Genomic DNA, 22466 nt, shown 5'->3' on the forward strand with positions numbered 1-22466 from the left:
TCCTCTGACATTATCTAGATTTTTGTAAGAAAGAGTTTTGTTTACAATATGTATAATCTCAAGCACAATATTTGCAAAATTCAAATTAAACCATAACCATCCTTGTCCAGGATGCACTCGAGCCCACGTGGCACCCACTGGCACCGGAAGGCCTCCAGCGAGTTAGTGAACACCACAGGCTCCCTATCCAGGGACACCCAGGCACAGACGTATCTTCAGAAGAGGTGCAGGCAGTCAGCTCAGGCTGAACCCCTGACGGCTTGCTGCCTCTACCTGTGAATGGCCACCTTGGCCAGGCCCAGGAGCAGACTGATTAGGAGGACAACAGACTGATTTGCTACCTCCTCTCTGCACCAGGTGCCTAGAGATCAGGAGGTAGCAACAAAACTTGAGGGCTGAAGTGCAACAAAAACTTGAGGAGGAAGCTGTGTGCTACCCCAATATTGACTGACAATGGTTTGAAACATGGAGTGCACCTTCAGGTGAGCTCATTGCCACTCAGTAGGAAGCAGAATCCAAATACATGAACACAATGCGATCCCATTAGAAGGCAGAACCTTTGTTCTGGCAAAAACCTTGCTCCCAGCAAGAAGTCCATCAATAAAATGTTTACATTAGACCTGCCCTGTACCAAAAACCTCAAATAGACCTTGAATATGGTTGCCAAGTGAACTAGCTGCCTCAATTTCTTGTGGGCAGCTGCCCTTGCAGCCTTGCCTAAGCTGCTGGGTTGTGCAATATCCACAGGCTTCCCCGTTTCATAGCATCACCCCCCAGAACAGGCAGCACAATGGCACAACTAGAAGAGCTGCTGCCTCACAGCAGCAGAGACCCTGGTTCAATCCTGACCGCCGATGCTGTCTGTGTGGAGTTTGCACGTTCTCCCTGTGATCATGTAGGGTTCCTCCGGGTGCTCCGGTTTCCTCCCACATCCCCAAGGCATGCGGCAGACCACTGGAAGATAGACCTAGTGCAGGTGGGGACGAGCAATCGGGGAGCTGAACTGATTGGCATGAGAGAGGGAACAGGGAAATTAGTGGGGGAATGGGGATTGCTCTACACGCTGGCATTGACATAATGGGCCAGATGGTCTCCTCTGTGTCATAAGCAATAGGATTAATAATGGCTGGGAGTTCCTCCGAATTCAGTAGTTCCACCCCATCCCAACGAGCTCAGTAAATAGCTCACCTGGGCTACTGGCAACTTTCTCCTGACACAATGTGCCCTTCCACATTGCCCCTTGCCACCAGCACCCTTTCCCAGCCCTAGGCTCATGTGACCACAGCATCCACTAGAGCAGAAGAGACCTCATGGACTGCAGTCAGAATGGAGATTCCGGGAAACATGGAGCTCTATACGGGAACCATCCGAATCTGAGAGAGCAGGAGGGAAAGACTTGGGAATGGGGAGATGGTGGGAAGACTGTGGGACAGAGAGGTCCATTGATCAGGGGCTAGGGGTGGAGTCAGTGGACACTGGTAGAGAGCCAGGAGCAGCAGAAAAGTGGGGTGACACAGGGAGAGAGAGGAGCAACCAGAGAAGCGGAGGGCGAAACTCTGGGAAGCTGACTGTGGGTAGACAGACAAGGGGTATTCCCAGCAGTGTGATTGGTGGGGAACAGGAAATGTTTCTCGGAAGAAACAAACAGGGAGTAGGAGGCACAAAAGTTGACTGAGACCACATGATACTTCACAGCATGTGATTGAGATAGAAAGCTGCTTTCATTTTGGGGGAATGGGGTGTATGTTTGGAAGGATGGAATCCAAAAAGATCTTGTGAGAGGCAGAAAATAGGCACACTGGCAGCTGAATGGCCTCCTCCTGGGCTTTCATTTCTGTCTGACCCTTCACTTATTGAGGCTGAGCAAAGAAGATGGGGAGATACCAGGCGGTGTGTTCGATGATGCTGCCTGTGTGATGGAGTCATACAGATGTTTGTCCCAAGCACCGAGTCAGCTGCTCCTCATCGGATCTCTTGACGAACTGGGTGCTGGGGGTTTTGATGTGTAAAGTCGGGTACAGGTCAGCTTTGACTGAAGGTCTCAGTTCAAAGGCCGTCACCGTCGCGGAGAACCAGCGTCCCAATCGATGCTGATTGTACCTTGAGCATTGGGTGCAGTTTGAATGTATGTCAGCAAGTTACAGGATTACCACTGGTTACAGCTGGAATCATCAGATTTTTATTCACCAACTAAGTGTGTTAATACAGAACAGCAAAGGAACAGGCCCTTCAGCCCACGATATCTGTGCACAATAACAGCTGCTCCCAGCTCCTACCTAATAATGTTGTGATTTGCTTTCCCCCAAGTTAGCACTCCAAGTAAGCAAGCAGTGGGCCCCAAAAAGCCAGTGACTTGCTGTGCACCTGCCTTTTACCTCCACAAAGGAGGTACAAATGACAGCCAGGAATTCGAACAGCACTGCACAGAGTTCATGCACATGTCAATGAGATCCTCACCCTCAACCATTTAAAAAATTCAAAAAAGGTTAAAGAGTGTAAAACATGGGCTGGAAACTGCGAGACTGTGACATTCCTCCAATGCAAGATGTGTGACTGAAATGGACCACATTGAGATTGGGATGAAGATAAGAACTACCTGAATTCCAGTGAAATAGCCTTTCCATAAATGGCTCCAGCAAATGAATAACCAACAGCTGCTTTGCATCTTAACACTGGACAAAACATAGTCATAAACTTGGTGTATCCCCACCCAGACACGAGCAGATGTAAAAGCGTCTTTGTGCAAAATATATTTGTTATTCCTTCCAATATCTTTGCCAATTTGCAGTGCAAGACCTTTGATTCACAATCTTAATAAAGTTCCTTGTTCCAAGTGTTGGCTTTCACAAGCCTCCACCACTAACTTGCCTCACTGTAATTTATTTGCTGTCAGTCCCACAATTAATGTAGGACATTTTACGACCGCAATCAGTGAGGATAGGCAACAATACATTCTCCACGATTATCCTCAAAACTGGTGCCCCACAAGGCTGCATCCTCAGCTCCTTACTTTACTCCCTATACACTCACAACTGTGTGACCAGATTCTGCTCTAACCCCATTTATAAGTTTGCAGGTAAAACCACCATAGTGGGCCAGATCTCAAATAACGATGAGATGAAGTACAGGAAGGAGATAAAGAGCCTCTCCCTCAAATGTCAGCAAAACAAGAGCTGGTCATCAACTTCAGGAAGCGGGGCAGAGTACATGCCCGTCTGTATCAATGGTGCGGAGGTGGAGGTGGTTGAGATCTTCAAGTTCCTAAATTTCACCAATAATTTGTCCTGGTCCAGCCACATGGACTCTATAGCCTAAAAAGCACACCAACACCTCTACTTCTCAGAAGCCTAAGGAAAGTCAGCATGTCCTCGATGACACTCACCAATTTTCAGATCAGATCACAGCTTGGTATGGCAACCACTGTGCCCAAGACTGCAAGAAATTACAGAGAGTTGTGAATACAGCCCAGTCCATCACAAAAACCAGCCTCCCCTCCATTGACTTTGTCTACACTTCCCTCGGGAAAGCAGCCAACATAATCAAGGATCCCACCCAGTCATTCTCTGTTTTCCCCCCTCCCATCGGGCAGAAGAAACAAAAGCTTGAGCCCCACCAAGCTCTGTCCCTTCCATCCCACAGTTATAAGACTCTTGAGCGGATGTCTTGTACGATAAAGATGAACTCTTAATCTCTTAATCTACCTCGTCATGGCCCTTGCACTTCTATTTGTCTACCTGTACTGAATTTTCTCTGTAAGTGTAACACTATATTCTGCATTCTTTTTTTCCTTTTGTATGAGCTGAATGTGCTTATGTATGGAAATGATCTGTCTAGATGGCAGGCAAACAAAAGCTTTTCACTGTATCTCGGTACATGTGACAATAAGAAACCAATACCAACCCAATGTGTTAGAGAGGGCAGCACAGTGACGCAGCTATGAAGCCATTGCTTCATAGCATCAGAGAACCGCATCCGATCCTGACCTCCAGTGCTGTCTGTGTGGAGTTTGCACCTTCTCCCTGAGACTGCGTGGGCTTCCTCCAGATGCTGCAGTTTCCTCCCACATCCCTTGACAGGTTAGTTGGCCACTGTAAATTGCCACAGTGAATTATTATTTATTCTTCACTTAAACATCACCAGGAAAAGAGACCTTGGTTATTCTCCATTTCTGTCTATGGGACCTCACACAAACTGGCTGCCACTAGAAGTAACTAAAAGTATTTCTTGCTGTGAAGCTCACAGGGATGAGCAGAGATCATAAAGTGTTTTCTTCCTCTTAGAAGTTAGAACATCGCACAGCACAAGAACAGGCCCTTCGGCCCATGATGACTGTGCCGTCCATGATGCTAATTTAAACTAATCCCATCTGCCTGCATATGGTCCCTATCCCTCCATTCCCTGCTTGTTCATTGAGATAATTTGCTTCTGTGGATTTAAGGCGAATAAGGTCCCCACGGGAGTTGCCTGACCGGAAGGGCATGTGGGTACTTTGGGGTCCTTCTGCCATTTACACAATTCGTGGAGTGGAATGTGACAGTGTGTGAATCTTGTAGCATGGGATAGCCATCGCACACCAGCTACAACACAGTTAGGGCCAGGACAACTGAACACCAGGCTCCAGAGAATGCTATATAAATGCAGTTAAAACAGAAAAAGCTGGAAACACTCAGCAGGTCAGGCAGCATCTGTGGTGAGAGAAACAGTTAATGTTTCAGGTCCGGGACCCTTTGTCAGAACTGGGAAAGAGAGAAGGAGGAGGATGAGAGATTTGGGTGGAATAGAGAGAATTTCTCAGATGGGGTGAAATTATGTGGCAGTTGAGGTAAGATTCAGTTTCTTTGTGTACGGTGTTGCTAATGTTGGATAATCTGTGTAAAGTTGTATATTCTGACTATGCAGAAAAAAATGTGATAGCAAGTCAGTTCTTATAGAAACAGAAAATGCAAGTTTTTCTTTAGTTTCAACGGGAGTCACAGAGAGACAGACCAAGACAGAGGGATGAGGAAAAGAGAGCAGAAAAGGAAGCTACGTACTTTATTACCATCCCTTTCTAAACTTCAGATTGTTCTAATGGACTTTACAGACAATTTTCCTTTGAAGTGGTATAACAGTTTTAATTTAAGGCAATACATTTGGACACAACAAACTCCCAAGAACAGCACTGAGGTGGTGACCCGGTTTTCACTTTAAAATGATGCTGGTTGAAGGAAAAATGTTGCCCGTGGCAAATGGAGGAAACGCCCCTGCGTTTTGAAACTGTGCCATGAGATCCTTTTACATCCAACTGAAAGGGCAGACATTAATGACTCATCCAAACACTGGCCCCTCCCTTTCACACTGGGGGTGTGACCCAAGGTGTGGCCAGGCACCCAAACTGGGATTTCAACACAATCTGCTGTTCTACCACTGAGCCTCAGCCAATATGGTGAAGATATCAAAGCAAAATTTGACCTACAACTTGCAGTAAACTAACTGTAAGCTAGTTGAGCGAATACTTACAAGAACAGTTTAGTACATAATTTTGATGAAAAGCACTATGGTGCTGGATGAACTCAGCAGGCCAGGCAGCATCCGTGGAGAACAGCAGGAGGTCAACGTTTTGAGTCAGGACCCTTCTTCAGGACTGAAGATAGGAAAAGGGGGAAGCCCAATATATAGGAGGGAAAAGCAGAGCAGTGATAGGTGGACAAAAGAGGGGAGGCAGGGTGGGCACAGGGTGGTGATAGGTAGATGCAGGTAAGAGACAGTGATAGGCAGGTGCAGGGGAGGAGGGGAGAGCAGATCCACCAGGGATGGGTCATAAGTAAGGAGAGAGATGAAAAAAAGTAGAAAACAAAGAGGCAAGGAAAGAGAAGAGAAGAAGCAAGGTGGGGAGGGGTGATTGTTGGGGGGGGGGGTCGGGAATATTTGCTGCTTTAACATCAGTACTTTTAATGTTTGCAGTCCCAAACATTTAGGGCTGGGACAGGGGAAGCAGGGAGTAGGGACTAATGCCAGGCAGTCAGAGGTTTTAACCACTTGATAGCAAAACGGCAGAGATCTGTACATCATCCCCAGGCTGGTTTGCTCAAGCTTTGAAGAGACCTTGAAAAGCTTCATAAAACCTATTAAAAGACACCTGCTGGCTACGTTATTAAAACTTCCTTTCTGATCTAAGTGTCATAAATAAAATTGTAACAGAATTATAAATAAAAGTTAAATAGCTGCTGGTTTTCCAAAATACATCATTTTGAAGTTAACCCAAACATTTTTTTTAATAAAGGCAACAAAACACTGGATTTCTTTTTAAGCAGAAGACACCTGTAACCTCAAATTTATGGAAAAGACAACCTTTGTTGTGGGATCATCCTTTACCAAGATACCAAAGATGCAAGTCAAATCCTCCAACTTGAGATAACTCGTTGTTTCCTTCCCCATGTATTAGAACTGGCCATTTTTGCCTGCCATCCTTTTACTTCTATAGTTTGGCCTGCTGGGTTTGTCCCAGTAGGCTAGAGCATACAACATTACACAGACCATAGCGGGAAAAAAAAGCCGCTCGAGGAAATCAGTGGGTCAAGCAGCATCTGTGCAGGCTCTCAACCTGAAACGTTGACCGTCCCTTTGCCTGCACAGATGCTGCTTGACCCACTGAGTTCCCCCAGAAGTTTGTTTTTTGCTCCAGATTCCAGCATCTGCATTCTCTTGTTGCTCCATTACACAGACCATATATTATCTGTGTAATGTGTTGCTAATCCAATTTTAACCACCCCTCAACTTCACCCTATCAGAGAAATTCCCTTTGTTCCATTCCTCACCCTTTCCCACCTTCTCTGCTGACTTGTTTCACTCTTTCCCAGTTCTGGTAAAGGGTCCCTGTAGTGAATCTGTGGAATTCTCTGCCCGGCGAAGGAGTAGAGGCCACCTCATTAAATATATTGAAGACACAGTTAGATAGATGTTTGCATAGTAGGAGAATTAAGGGTTATGGGGGAAAAGGCAGGTAGGTGGATCTGAATCCATGGACAAATCAGCCATGATCATATTGAACGGCGGAGCAGGCTCAACGGACCTGATGGCCTACTCCTGCTCCTATTTCTTATGTTCTTATGTCCCGGACCTAAAACATTATTTTGGTTTCTCTTTCCACAGATGCTGCCTGACCTGCTGAGTCTTTTTCCCAGCATTTTCAGATTTTCATTTCAGATGAAAATCTTCTTTCAGATTTTCAGCATCTGCAGTTTTTTAAAATCTTTATACACCTGAGAATGTAATTCAGTCAGCTAATACAGTTGTGCTGTTAGTAGGATTAGTATGGATGGTCATGGAAATGGTGGGTCGAAGGTTCACCAGGCTAAGTCCTCAAATGTGAGGCTTGTCTTATCAAAGGGGACTGACAGGTTGGGTCTGTGTTTCTTGAAGTTTAGAAAATGAGATGAGATTTTATTGAAACAAAAGATCTTATGGAAGCTTGACAGGGTAGATGTCAGGATGTTTTCATTAGTGGGAGAGTTTCGAATGAGGGGACATAGTTTCAAGATAAAGGGCTAGGCATTTCAAAGCAAGGGAAGCAGAACTCTCTTTTTGCAGAAAGTAGTGAATCTCTAGGGTTCTCTACCCCAGGGAGTTGTGGAGACCAGATTATTAAAAATATTTAAAGTGGAGGCAGTTAAATTTTTGAAAGATTAGGGGATCGAGGGCTAATCGGGATCTGGTAAAGAGGAGGAGTTGTGGCCTGAGGTAGATCAGTTATGATCATACTGAACGGCAGGACAGGCTTGGAGGGGCTGAGTGGCCTACCCCTGTTCCTGTTTTCTTGTGTTCTTGTGCATCTCCAGGGCTGGGGGATCCTCTACACCTCTAGGTACCCAGTGATGATCTATGTAGCTACTCAAAGCAATATTAAGACATCCAACTTCAGAACAAACAGGGTGCGTGATGTACAGTGTCACCCACTGAGTGAGGATGTGTGTACTGCTGGCAAGGATACAATTACAGCCCAGCCCTTGCTTCCTTCCAGAAAGGTGCTGGTGAACCCACTCCTTGAATCATCACACTCCAATAGGGGACAGTAATGCTGGATAAAATGCCATCAGCAAGCTCGGGACATTTCAGGAATCTGTCTTAGTGACAATGAAAGATGGGAGGGGACTTTATGGGTGCCCCAAAATATTGCACAGGGGGTCCATGGGGGAAGAGGCCGGACACAAGGTCCAGTGGCAGAAGCTCTGATGAAGCAAACTAGGTGGCATTGACTGTTTTTTGCATTGTAGTCTCCTTGGCTCATAAAGTTTTCCCTCTCACAGACCCCCAAACCTAGGTGGAGCAGAGCTTCTAGAAGCTCAGATAAGCCAACTTTCCCCACATGTCAAGCCTTTGCCCTGCTTTGCCAATGAAATGGCTGATCCAAAATAGATTCTGGCCCAGGATGTGATAGATGCCAACATATCATTGGTGGTGCTAATCAAAAGAAGATACACAGGTCAGCATTTGACTTCAGGGTGATGTAGAAAATTTGATCAGTTGAGTAGAAAAGTGGCAAATGGAATTTAGTCCCTATAAGTATGCGGTAATGTTTCAGGAGAGAGAACATGGGGAAAATAAAACTGGGATTAATGGTGAATTAGTGCAAATGAAATGTTGGTGTTCAGTGCGGACTCAGTGGGCCAAAGAACTGGTTTCCATGCTGCATGTCTCTATGACTCCATGATAGTGTATGGGTTTTCTGTTGCCATAATCTGCTTAAGTCCTCAATAAGACATGACCAAATGTTCATTGGATGATACAGAGAACGTTCATGTGCCCATCAGACTTGGTGACAATGCCTTACGCTCGTAGCCAATTACTTTAACAGCACTTTTTTATAATTGCGCAAAATTTGGAAAAGGATTGCCAGTCATAAGACTAGTGATGTGCAGAATTACTGTTGGAAAGAACTTCTGCTTCAAAAGGCTTGGAAACTTCAACACCTACTGACATGATCCAACTCTGCTCTGTAAAGCACTCATCAACTACAAGGACACGAGGATGACTCTCAGCAAAGTCTCTCTTTCCACACACACCACTCCCCCTCCCTTCCACTTACTCACCCACCATAACACTGCAGAACAAATGGAGGGAGGTACAGTTCCAACAAAGTTTTCTTACATCAACTGCCACCACTTGGTAAAGAGTTGTCCTGAATTTGGGAACTTATGGGATTCCATTATTCATGAGTAGTATGGCTCCATCCAATCTCATTAATGCGTTGTATTTGGGAGCCCATCAGATCCCACTAGGAAGAATCATCAGCAAAGATCAACAGTTTAAATTTGATCTCCAAACTACCATCGCCCCTGGGGATTTTTATTTTTCTTTTGCTCCCAAGAATTTGAAGAATTTCCATTAATTCCTCCTGGAAACAAACCAGTTGATTTTGACCACAGGACTGCATTAACAAAAAAAAAAGGAATGATGGTGAATCTTACAATTTGTTTCTCCCCCAGATCATTATAATCTTGTCAGCTTTTTAACTTCACACAGGTGAAGTGAGGTCAATGCAATGTTCGGAAGAATTCTGGTCTCGGTTCAGTCAAAGGATACATGACAGGCAACAGTGGCTCCCAAACACAAACAGAACCTCTACATTTGAGGACATTTACAAACAATCAGATGATAAATTCACTGCTGAGGATTACAAATGCTCTTCATTCCTGTGTGTTAAAAGCAGCTCTATTGTAGTATTGTTATCTAGAGCCAGAAGGTACCACTTGCATAATCCAGACTAAAACTCCTGATGCAATTCTTATGAGAAGCTGTACACAGTCAGAAGTGCTGTCTTTTGAACAGGAGTTTAAATATTTATATTCAAGTTTTCTTATGACATTGAAAGAGGCCATTCAGTCCACTGAGTCTATGCCAACTCTCAGAGCAATGCCATTGCCCTATTTACTTCCCTGTAAACAAATTATCTTACACATGCGCCCATTAACTCCACCCCTGCCACCACCAGCCACCTACATCGGGAGATAATTTATGCTAGTCAATTACCTACAACTAACCTCTCAGGTAGAACATGCATAAAAAACTCCCACTACAGGAGTTCCAGGTTACAAAGTACCTGACTTTACACAAATTCTCTCATAAATGTTAAAGATTGTTTGAAGAGAGGAAAGTTAATTATGGAAATGCAAATAGCATTCATTCACAACTGGATATAGTACATGTTCCATTAATTTGATTATGGTTAGTGTTAGGGTGAACATAGAAGATATTCAATGAAATTAATTATAAGAAGTGTATGCAGAGCAAGGTCATATGGGTAGCTGTATACTCTAACAAATGGCTACTATTCAACAAAATGAGGCAAATTTATTCCAATAATAATTTTCCAGTTCTCAATTCTATTTAATTTGTTTTCTGTGAAACATAGGTTCCATGAGTAAAATCATTGGATGGGCTTATAGATTAACCATCACACTAATATCAATAACGTCTTTCTTTAATACATTTAAGGAACAATTGACAGTAGCTATATACACCCAGGGACATTTTACATCATTAAATATGGTACAAAATACAGCATTGACATAGGATCGAGATAACCTAAAACCCTGCTGTCCACATCCCAACTCGCACTAAAATACCACTTGCCAATCACGTGACCTGAACTGACTTACAGAAAAATCAGTTTATGGAACCCTTGTGTAACCTGGGGACTGCCTGTATAAGTTATTTCAAAAGAAACAAGGGTTATCCTGCCTCGTGCTTCAGGTCAATTATTTTAACAGGTGTATTGTTCAAAGAGGAAACATCAGTAGCTCTGCGGCTTTGTAAGCCTGTGTGTTGGTTTGATAGCACAATGAACGCAAAGAAGGATGCATACTGATAACATTGCATTTCCTATTGTTGTGAATAAAGTATACATTTTGAATTAAAATAATATTTTATGAAAAGGTTCCCAGGTCATGATCACCTTGCTACTTAAGAGTCATAGAGCAATACAGCACGGATACAGGCCCTTCGGCCCAACAAGTCTATGCCGACCACGGTGCCCACCCATCTAGTCCCAATCTCCTGTGTTTGGCCCATATCCCTCTAAGCCCCGCCCCTGCATGTACCTGTCCAAGTGCTTCTTAATGATACTATTGTACCTGCCTCAACCACTTCCTCTGGCAGCCTCGTTCCATATGCTTACACCCTCTGCATGAAAAAGTTGCCCCTCAGGCCCCTTTTAAATCTTTCCCCCTCTCACACTAAATCTATGCCCCCAAGTTTTGGACTCCCCTACCCTGGGATAAAGACTGCTACCATCCACCTTATCTATGCCCCTCATGATTTTATAAACCTCTATATGATCACCCATCATCCTCCTAAACCTCAGGGAGTAAAGACCTAGCCTGGCCAACCTCTCCCTATAACTCAAGCCCTCTAGACCTGGCAAAATCCTCGTAAGCTTTTCTGCACTCTTTCCAGTTTAAACCACATCTTTCCTATAACAGAGGTGACCAAAAACTGTACACAGTACTCCAAGTGCGGCCTCACCAATGACTTATACAACTGGCAATATAATGTCCCAACTCCTATACTCAATGCCCTGACTGATGAAGGCCAGCGTGCTAAACACCTTTTTTCACCACCCTGTCTACCTGTAATGCCCCTTCCAACGAACTATGCACTATACTCCTAGGTCCCTCTGTTCCATTACGCTCCCTAGTGGCCCTACCATCCATAGTATAAGTCCTACACTGGTTTGACTTTCCAAAATTGCAATCACCTCACACTTATCTGTATTGAAATCCATTTGCCACTCCTTGGCCCACTTCCCGAACTGATCAGATCCCCCTGTAATCTTACGATAACCTTCTTCACTAACAACAACACCTCCTAATTTCATGTCATCCGCAAATTTACTGCTCAAGCTTGTGCATTCACATCCGAATCATTACATAAATACGAATAACAAGGGTCCCAACATTGACCCCTGCAGCACACCACTAGTCACCGGCCTCCATTCCGAGAAAACACTTCAACCACCAGCCTCTGCTTCTTACCTCCGAGCTAATTTTGAATCCACCTAACTAGCTCTCCCTGGATTCCATGGGACCTAACCTTCCAGACCAGCCTACCATGCAGGACCTTGTCAAAGTCCTCGCTAAAGTCCAAACAGACAACATCCACTGCCCTGCCCTCATCTACCTTTTTGGCTACCTCTTCAAAAAAAACTCTAAAAGCTTCGTCAAGCACGGACTTTCCACGCACAAAACCCATGCTGACTCCTCCTCATCAAACTCTGTCTATCCAAATGCTGGTAGATCCTGTCCCTCAGAATTCTCTCCAGTAACTTCTCCACGTCTGACGTCAGACTGACCAGCTTGTAGTTCCCTGGCTTGTCCTTGTTACCTTTCTTAAACAACCAGAACAACATTAGACACCTTCCAGTCCTCAGGAACTTCACCAATGGCTAACGATGAAGCAAAAATCTCTGCAAGGGCCTCTGCAATTTCTCCTCTAACCTCCCACAAAGTCCTAGGATGTACTTGGTCCAGGGCCTGACGATTTATCCACATTAAAGCGCTGTAAGGTTGCAAATACCTTCTCCCTGGTAATATGAATGTTCTCCAAAACATTTCCACTAGTTACCCTTTATCTCTTGAGCAACCATGATTTTCTCCTCAGCAAACACCTGAGAAATATTTGTTAAAAATCCCACCATCTCTTGCAGCTCGAGATATAGGCACCCCAGCTGATCTCTAAGGGGACCTACTCTCTCCCCAGCCACCCCTTTTACTCTTGACATAGCTAATAGAACCTCTGGATTTTCCTTAACCTTACCTGCCAGATCCATCTCATCCATCTCTTAGCCTCCTGATTTCCTCGAGTAACTCTTAATCTTTTTATAGTCATCAAGGGATTCACTCGTCCCTGACCTCTTAAACCCAATGTATGCTTCCTTCTTTTCTTGACAATAGGTTCAAATATCTCTCATCAGCCAGGGTTCCCTAAACTTGCCAGGTTTACCCTTCACCCTAACAGGAAACATGCTGCTCCTAGACTCTTGATATCACACTCTTAAGAGCCTTCCACTTGCTAGCCACTCCTTTCCCTTCAAAACAGACTCACCCAATCGACCTCTGCTAGATCCTGCCTAATTCCCCCAAAATTAGCCCTATTCCAGTTTTAAAAACTTTATTTACAGCACGGTAACAGGCCCTTCTGGCTCAATGAGTCTGCCCCCCCCACCCATTTAAACCATGTTAACCTATCCGTACATCTTTGGAATATGAGAGGAAACCGGAGAACTGGAGGAAAACCCATGCAGACATGGGGAGATCTTAAAACTAATAGAATTATGGTCACTAGAGCCAAAGTGCTTCCTTTCTGCACTTCAATTACCTGTCCTACTTTGTTCCAAAGGAGAAGGTCCAATATCACACCATCCCGAATGGGCCCTCTATACATTGACTCAGGAAAATTTCCCACTAATCTCCCATTAATATAACCCTATTATTCTTACAACCATGAGCAATTTCTCTACACACCTGCTCCTCAAGTTCCCACTAACTATTGGAGGGTCTATAATACAGCCCCACTGGAGAGACCCTTCCCTTCTTGTTTCTAAGTTCTACCCATAAGGCTTCACTGGATGATCCCCCAAAAACTTCATCTCTAAGTACTGCTGTTACGTGCTCAGTAAAAGGGCAACACCCCTTCCTCACTTACCTGTACCTCTGTCACACCTGTAGTAATCCGTATCCTGGAATATTGAGCTGCCAGTCCTGCCCTTCTCTCAGCCACGTTTCTGTTATGGCTATAACATCCCAGGACCTCAGAGCCAATCCATGCTCTGAGTTCATCTGCCTGACCTGTTAAACCTCATGCAATAAAATAAATGCAGTTTAAACTAGGTATTCCTTTCCCTGCCTTTACTGTGCCCCTGGCTATCCTGATCGCTAAACTTGCTCTAGCTGGCTACTGCTTTATCCAATGACTTGCTCCTCCTCAAAGTCCCACCCCACCCCCGCCAATTTAGTTTAAACCCTCCTGTGTCGCACTAGCAAACTTCCCTGCAAGGATATTGGTCCCTCTCTAGTTCAAGTGCAACCCGTCCCTCTTGTACAGGTTGCCTCTATCCCAGAGGAGATCCCAATGGTCTGAGAACCTGCATCCCTGCCCCCTGCACCAGCCTCCTCAGCCAGAAATTCATCTGGTCTATGTTTCTATTTCTGACCTCGATAGCACATGGCACTGGGAGTAATACAGAGATCACTCCCCTCGAGGTCCTGCTTCTTAACTTCTTACCTAATTCCCTATACTCGTTCTGCAGGACCTCGTCCCTTGTTCTGCCTATGTTGTTTGTACCAACACGTACAACAACTTCTGGCTATTCGCCCTCCCACTTAAGAATTTTCTGCAGCCACTCAGAGATATCCTTGACCCTGGCACCTGGGAGGCAACACACCATCCTGGCGTCTCAGCTGCAGCCACAGAATCTCCTCTTCCTCACTATCAAGTCTCCTATCACTATCTGCTTGTGCAAGCTTGCCTCTGTAATTTTGATTGCTGCAGTTCATTACAAAAATATTTCATTGGTTGTAGGGCACTTTGGGATGTCTATACAGAGATGGAAGCTTCTTGTTCTGTTCTGCAACACTTCCCAACAGAATAGTGAAAACCAGAGGAAGGCAGTGTATTCCTAGGGGAGGCCTTGTGGCTTGGGTCTATAGAGAGGGCTTCTCAAGCTGATCCATCCTGCTTGCACTGCCAAAACCTTTTCTCCCAAAAATGATCAAAAATCTTCTAAAAACCTACTAAGTAGGTCAAAAACCTACTTGTGATTCTGCCGTTGGGGACGGAGGTGTGTGTGTTGGGGGGGGGGGGGGGGGGGGGGTTGGTAGCGTATGGTTGCATTGGGCGGCACGGTAGCATAGCGGTTAGCGCAACGCTATTACAGCACCAGCGATCGGGGTTCGATTCCCGTCGCTGTCTGTAAGGAGTTTGTACGTTCTCTCCCGGGTCTGCGTGGGTTTCCTCCGGGTGTTCCGGTTTCCTCCCACATTGCAAAGGACATACGGGTAGGTTAATTTGGGTTTAAATGGGCGGCGCGGACTCGTTGGGCCAGAAGGTCCTGTTACCACGCTGTAAAATAAAATTTTTTTAAAAATTTAAAAAACATTATAGCACTCATCCTCAGTTCCTGGAGATTGGGACAACCCCTCAACCAACCAGGAGAAAAAAAAATCAGAGACATTAATAAAAAATTCCTTCTTAAATTTTTCTTTTGACTGTTATTAGTTATAAGACTATTGTTAATTGTTAAAGAGCAGTTTAACGGGGAGCCAAACTGGGGTTGTTATCCTTGAAGTTGAGAAGGTTGGGCAGATTTGATAGGGAAAAAGGTGGCACAAGTGTCGCAGCTGGTAGGAGCCACTGCCCCACAGCATCAGAGATCCAAGTTCAATCCTGACCTCCGGTTCTGTCTGTGAGGAGTTTGTACATTCTCCCTGAGAGAGTCTCGGTTCCCTCTGGGTCTCAAAGACATGCAGGTTGGGAAGTTAATTGCCTGCTGTAAATAGCCCCTAGTGTGTAGGTGAGTGGTTGAATCTGGCGGGAGTTGATGAGAATATGGGGAGAAAAACATAGGATTAATGGAGGATTAGTGTAAACGGGTGGTTGACTGACAGCATGGACTCAGTGGGCTGAAGGGCCTGTTTTCATGCTCTTTTTCTCTCTAACTCCATGACAAATGGATGGAGGCACACCAATTACATGAGTATTGAACACAGGACTGTTAAAATGCCAATGATGAAACCTCCAGCAAAGCATCCAGAGTTCGAAACCCCATTCTGAGTAAAGGGAATGCTTTTAGCAGCACAGGTACAAGAAAGCAGCACCAAAATTCCGTCATGGAATTGCCCAGAGGGATATAGGTACAGAAGGAGCCATTCAGCTCCAGGGCCTGCTCCTCTGCTCTATTAGATGACACTCTTTTAGTTCACTTTATTTAATAAAGCTGTTACACAGTAGAATGATAGATGTTCCTATGAACCCGGCAAGTTTCAACAGAATGCAGAAACTGGGGCCCTGGTGGGTAGACAGGGATGGGATGCAAACATCAACTGGTGGGACTTCTGAACTGTGCATTATCGGAGTTTTAGTGTAATTTGTTATGTGTGTAATAGAAAAATAGCAGTAGACCATTCAGCCCTCTAAACCTGCTCTGTTGGTCAATATGATCATGGCTGATCATCCAAATTCAACAAACTTGTTCCTACTTTCCTCCTCCCAACATCCCTTGATCCTCTAGCCCTTAGGAAAAATATTCAACTCCTCATAGAATGTCCATTGTTCCTAGCTTGTATTTTCTGATGCCTCAGACCAGATATCATGGCTTTTGTTCCTGCCTGAGTGGACAACAGAGGAAGATGCCTTTACTGTTCCCTGGTGATGTTTCAGTGATCACCACTCGCAATTAATTTGCCAGCAGGGTCCAATTCAGAAAGAGACACGCGCTGATATTTTAGCCCATTCCTTCATAAAGTACAGGAAGTTTCAAAGCAACTTCTCTGTGAAGGTCAAGCTTTTATTGGCACTTGGGTGTCAGAAGGGGAACAAAAACACACATTAAAGCAAGGTTTAAGAAGTAGTTTACAGAAGGCCCTCTTATTTATCTGCAGGAAGAATTTGGTGTTGTTAAACAAGCAAACTCTTGTGAAGTCAGCACTCTCATTGCTTTTCAGCAAGTGACACAAATTACCATTAATCTGCCACAAGGATCCTGCATTGTAAAGGAACATCCTAAAAATGCACAATATACAAAGATTTTTGGCACTATTTTACCTCTCACAAAAGAACTGTCAATTAGAGAAATGAAGAATCCACATTGGTCAAAGATTACTCTTCTACATTATTTCATTATATCATTCAGAAACCCCTGAAGGTTTTGGAATTATACTTCCTGTGATACAAATACTTAGTGTCCTTTGAACAAATAATGGACAGAAAAAGATGGCAATCGACCTAGCCTACCCTGCACAATTGCGATGCATCACAATATATCCTGTGCACTATCTGACACCATCTGATTTCCTGGGAGAGTAACGTAGACTAACAGATTAAAAACTCTGGGTGAACAACATTGTTGAAATTCCTACCTGATCCTTTTAAGCAACTAATGAGACAATTGTCCACCTCCTTTGGACTGTGTGTTTGCCAAGAAAGTCTGGGAAAGGATCCTTATCAAGGTTTATCCCAAGCAGCTGCATAACAGAGGACTGTGATCTACAGGTTGTTCCCAGGGGCTGAGACAAAGATCGACTACTGCTGGAAGATCATCAATTCAGTGAAAGACACACTTTGGTCTGCCCGAAATTTGCTGGTTTTAACAGTGCAGGGAGATGTCAGCAGCATTTGCTTATGGACAGGCACATGGCAGGGTGCAGGAGAATGGGCTGAGGGACAACCTGATGCTTGGTGCAGCCACTACAGAGGCTCTGTGGGGAAGGACCACAGTTAGGGTGTTGCCTCCTGTGTAACAGCCCCTCAAACACTTCATGGGTGCATAGTATGAGGAAACATGAGTGGCATTGATGCATTGTAATATAATATATTGAATTGATGACACAATGAACACAGAAAGGCTTGTCCTGATTACATTTATTGTATCCATTATGAATAAAAGCCCCTCCAAGTGATCACACTGGGGAGAGGTTTGACTATACCACACTATAGTACCGTTCCCAATGGTTACTATCTCTTGAATCCACAGATTGAAGTAAAGACTGTGAAAGGCATGTGATTTTTTGGAAAAGATTAAATCTTTTCAATTGTTAACTTTGATTTAGTTAGGGTCAGATTGCGTTCTGCTCAAAGTCTTATCCTCTTTTTTACAACTTGCCTCCTTCAATAGTATTTTTTCCTATTGCTGGTCCTGGAACAGCACTCCCAAAGGAAGATCCAACATAGAGGCTGATAAAGATGGCTTTGAGGCTTAACGCCATCTGCCCAACTCTGGTCTGGAATTCCCTTAAACCTAACAGTTTCCCCAGCTCCCTTTCATGTATTAGTGACCTCCTTAAAACCCACCAAGCTTTTGGTCTGTAATCCTAATGTCTCTTGATGCAGTTCATTGCCAATGATCCTTTGAAATCACTGCTACCCCACCCTCCCCAAGATGTAATTCTCCACACGCTCACCAAATTACGGAAAGTGTCCGACTACAAGGATGTCCAATTATTGCCTTTTAAAGTCATAGAGGAAGACATGCAGCACACCAACAGACCCTTCAGTTTACCAAGTCTGTGCAGACCATCCTATCCCACTCATTTACATAAATCCCATTCATTGCTCTACACACTAGGGGCAATTTACAGTGGCCAATTAAAGTACTAACCCACACAGCTTTGGGATGTGGGAGGAAAGTGGAGCACACGGTCACAGGGAGAACATTAACTCCACGCAGATAGTGCTTCAAACCTGGGTCACTGGAGCTGTGAGGCAGCAGCCCGTGGATTTGGAATGGTAATTCTCATAGAGCAAGTGACAGGAGAGTGGCATTCCAGTGAACAAATGGATTGCGTTAGGAGTTGAAGTTGGAACACAAAATGATCGATGATATTGGCAGCAGAGTTCTGGATTGAGGTCAAGATTATGGAAGGTATTGGCTGGAAACTAGGCCAGTCAGAGCGAGAGAATTCTCCATTTTCCTGAAAACAGAAAATGCTGGAAAAACTCAGCAGGAAAATGAAAAAGTTAACATTTCAGGTCAGAAACCTTTCATCAGAACTGGGAAAGGGGGAAATACTAGTAAGTTTTCAGCAGGAGGGAAGAATGTATAGAACAAAGAGAATGTCTGTGATAGCACGAGTTGACGTGGTATAATGGCTGTAGTTTTCAGCATGTTAAGCTCCTTGGATGGGAAATGTGTTGTTAATGGTAAGGCTGAGGGTCCTGCCTGACAGGCCAGATTTATAGAGGTAGAGGAAGAAAAAGTGAGTTGGAGGTTTTTGTTGCCCACAGAACTATAACCAGCAAGGCAAACAGCTCCTTATAGGAGAGAGAAATGAGGACAAGATAGGGATAAAAGAAAAATCTTAATAAGAAACCAAGTATTTGTACCAGTCCCAAATTAGACAACATCTTACTGTATATTACTAAGACAAAGTGCTCACATTCCATTCAAGAACAGCAGAATCTATGACGTTTCTGCCTCATGGATGAATTATGAGTACAGTTTGAGCACTGACCTTGTACCTCATTCCTCCAGGACCCTGGGGAACAATTAGAAATGAAGTCAACATTCAGACAGCAGTGGTCAATCACGGCAGAGCATTTTGTGAACTTCAGAGCCACGATCAAGGGAAGGAAAAATTCCATTTCCAATTGGAATCAAGTTGGAACTAGTCTGGAGAGGATGAGGTTACCAGTTTCAATTAGAGGAAATTTTTGAAGAGTGACTGTACATGACTTGCATCGACATGAGTACCTTTCACCAGTAGACTTATGGCAAGAATTAGAAGGTGGTGCAGATCTTCTCAACTTCTTGTCGTGGCGCAGCCAGTAGAGCTGCTGCCTCATGGCACCAGAGACCCAGATTTGGGTACTACCTGTGTGGAGTTTGCACAATCACCCTGTGACTACACGGTGCTCCAGTTTCCACTGTGAACATTGCCCAGTCTATCTCGAAAATCAGCCTCCTCTCCACTGACTCTGTCTACATTTCCGCTGCCTTGGGAAAGTAGCCAACATAAACAGTCCTCCCTTCCCTGACATTTTCTCTTCTCCCCCCCTTCCATCCGGCAGAAAATACAAAAGCTTGAAAACACGCACCAGCGGGCTCAAGGACAGCTTCTATCTGGTGTTATAAGCCTCTTGAATGGACCTCTTGTACGATAAAGATGAACTCTTGATCTCTCAATCTATCTCGTCACAGCCCTTGCACTATATTTGTCTACCTGCACTGCATGTTCTCTGTAACTATATTCTACATTCTATTTTTTTTCTTTTGTACTACCTCAATGTACTTATGTTTGGAATGATGTGTCTGGATGGCATGCAAACAAAAGCTTTTTCACTGTATCTTGGTGCATGTAACAATAATAAATCAATTACATCCCAAAGATGTGCGGCTCAGAAGGTTAATTGGCTGCTGTAAATCATCCTAATGTGTAGGTGAGTGGCAGAATCTGGGAGGAGTTGTTGAGAATGAGAGAGAATAAAATGGAATTAGCGCAAGTGGGTGGTTGATGTTCAGGCCAGACTTGGTGGGCCGAAGGGCCCGTTTCCACGCTGTGTGCCTCAATGACTCTTGAACAGGCATAATCCCGTCAGTCTTTTGCCCCTCCTGTTTGTCAACGTCACAAATGTAAAATCCTGTACCAATCCCTCCATGGGCTCCCAATCCTATAATCTTCTCCATCCCTTGGCTGACCTCCCACCCCTCCCTACAAACTCCCACCTTTGTGCACCCACATCCCCTACTCCTCCCCACCTGGAGGTGCAAGGGCCAGAAGCTCTAGAGTTTCCTTCCTAAACCTCTCTGCCTCACTTTCCTTAGAACCTCTTCAGATATGATTTTGTTATCCTTGCACTAAATACTTCCCACATCACCTCCAATATCAAACTACAGTAAAACCTCTACAATCCACTATCCAATTGTTTGGAAACCCCAATAATTTGGCATCTGGCTCACTGGGTGCCAATTCCCGTGCTCCCTTTAAACACACGGGGGCCCCAGTTCCTACCTTCCCTTGAAACTCACCTGCTTCTACAGCCTGCGCTTCCTTGACACTCACTGGGGCCACAGTTACCGCTTTCCTTTAAACTTCTTGGATTTGTTGGGAAAGTTATTGTACTACCATGTAACGTCTGGAAAAAACAATTGAAGTAGAACTACGTTAGATATTGGAATAACATCTAATAGTCTGGGAAGTCTGCCAGTCCGGCACCAAAGCCCCAAGTGTGCCAGATTATCAGAGTTTTATGTCATTTTACTCCTGTGAAGCATCTTGGGACATTTTGCTAGGTTAACAAACCCACTACATAAGTGGAAATTGTTTTGTTGGTTGGAAATTGTAAATCTCCTTTTAAACTCCACAGAAATCACACAACTCTGTGACCAGAGGTCAACCTTTGCCCCCTCACGCAACATACTTTTAACTGAAGTCACATGTTGTTTCTTGCTGTGGTTTACATTTGTGCAAAACAAAAATGCTGCTAAAGCACTTCTAGTTGGATTCCTGAACAAAGGCAGGCCTTCAAGGAAATCCTTGGTCAGATGCTGCACACTGCGCCCAACCCACCTAATGATCTGTACAGAGTACCACTCTGTTCCAGGCAGGAGCGTCAAACGCTGGCAGGAAATCTATCAGGCCCTCTTTTCCAACTAAACACAAACCCATCTGCCACTGACGTCAAACAACTTAACTTACTTTGCCAGTCTTCATTGTTAACCAATCGTTAGGTTCTATCAAAGTCTTTTACCAGCCGTCAGATTGTATTGTGGAGGGAAAAGGCTGTCACGTGACAGCATGGCCCAGCACTTGGTCAAAAGCCACACCACTGTCAATCAAGGCCTGGCTCCACCCCCACCCATTCGGGCACACCTGATGATTGGGTTCGGTAAACACCTTGGTACCTGGGCCCAGGTCATTGGCCTGTTTGAACTACCTGGGCTGGGGCTGCCCCCAGCCCTCCAGCACTATAAAGAGTGCTCCACGTGTTGGTTCTGTCTCTTTGTTGCCCCGGAGGAATCGTGAAACAATGCTGAAGAGACCTTTGGTAAGAGTGTGCATTTCCACAGGTTTAGAAGCATCTTAAGTTAGGATTCCCTGGGCGTGGAGCCATGCCTGCACTGAGTCAAGGGGTGGCGGGTAGCGTAGTGCTTTTTCCTTGATTGTTTGTACCCAGTTCGTGTGTGTGTGTGTGTGTGTGTGTGTGTGTGTGTGTGTGTGTGTGTGTGTGTGTGTGTGTGTGTGCGTTTTACCCCTGTTGCGATTTCCCCACGCGTGCTATCACCGGTGCGTGTGTTGCCCTCCTCACCTTTTCCCGCGTTTGCCTTTGTAAATAAAATCCTTCCTCGCCAGACTGTGTTTAGAGTCCATTACTTTCGAGACCTCGAACTTGTCTCATAACACAGATCAAAACATCCTCACCTCTGAGCCAGTAGGCTCCAGAAAGCAAACTAGAAGAACAGCACCACATATTCCACTTGGGTAGCCTACAATCCAATGGTATGAACATTGAATTTTCCAATTTCAGGTAACCCATACCCCGTGTTCCTTTCCCCTCCCACCGGTCCACTTAGGTTCACCTTTTCCATTTACAGCTGCCCATCACCCACACATCTATCCACCTGGCTTTCTTCTCTCCTGACCTACCCTACATATCCCTTACCCCATCTAGTTCCATGTGCCCATCATCCCTCCCTTATCTGCCGCCACCCATCGCCCACAAGCTTCTGTCTCCAAACCCCCCTCCCCCTCACCTGGCTCCATCTGCCCATCATCCCT

At 44.8% G+C, this 22466-nt stretch overlaps 1 protein-coding gene across 4 annotated transcripts in view; it reads right to left on the reverse strand.

Annotated features, from left to right (window-relative positions):
* Nucleotides 1–22466, reverse strand: part of LOC127568548 (collagen alpha-1(XVIII) chain-like) — a 308942-nt gene that overhangs the window by 273510 nt on the left and 12966 nt on the right. The window contains exon 1 of one of the 4 annotated variants that reach the window (XM_052012540.1): nt 20717–20781. The exons of 2 other annotated variants lie outside the window; for them this stretch is intronic. The gene's annotated coding sequence lies outside the window, so the exon portion shown is untranslated. Of the gene's footprint in view, nt 1–19202; nt 19297–20716; nt 20782–22466 lie in introns of those variants that run through there. One more of the 4 variants, XM_052012531.1, reaches the window with a different exon arrangement.

Source organism: Pristis pectinata, chromosome 1 (assembly GCF_009764475.1).
Source record: "Pristis pectinata isolate sPriPec2 chromosome 1, sPriPec2.1.pri, whole genome shotgun sequence".
Classification (NCBI taxonomy): domain Eukaryota; kingdom Metazoa; phylum Chordata; class Chondrichthyes; order Rhinopristiformes; family Pristidae; genus Pristis; species Pristis pectinata.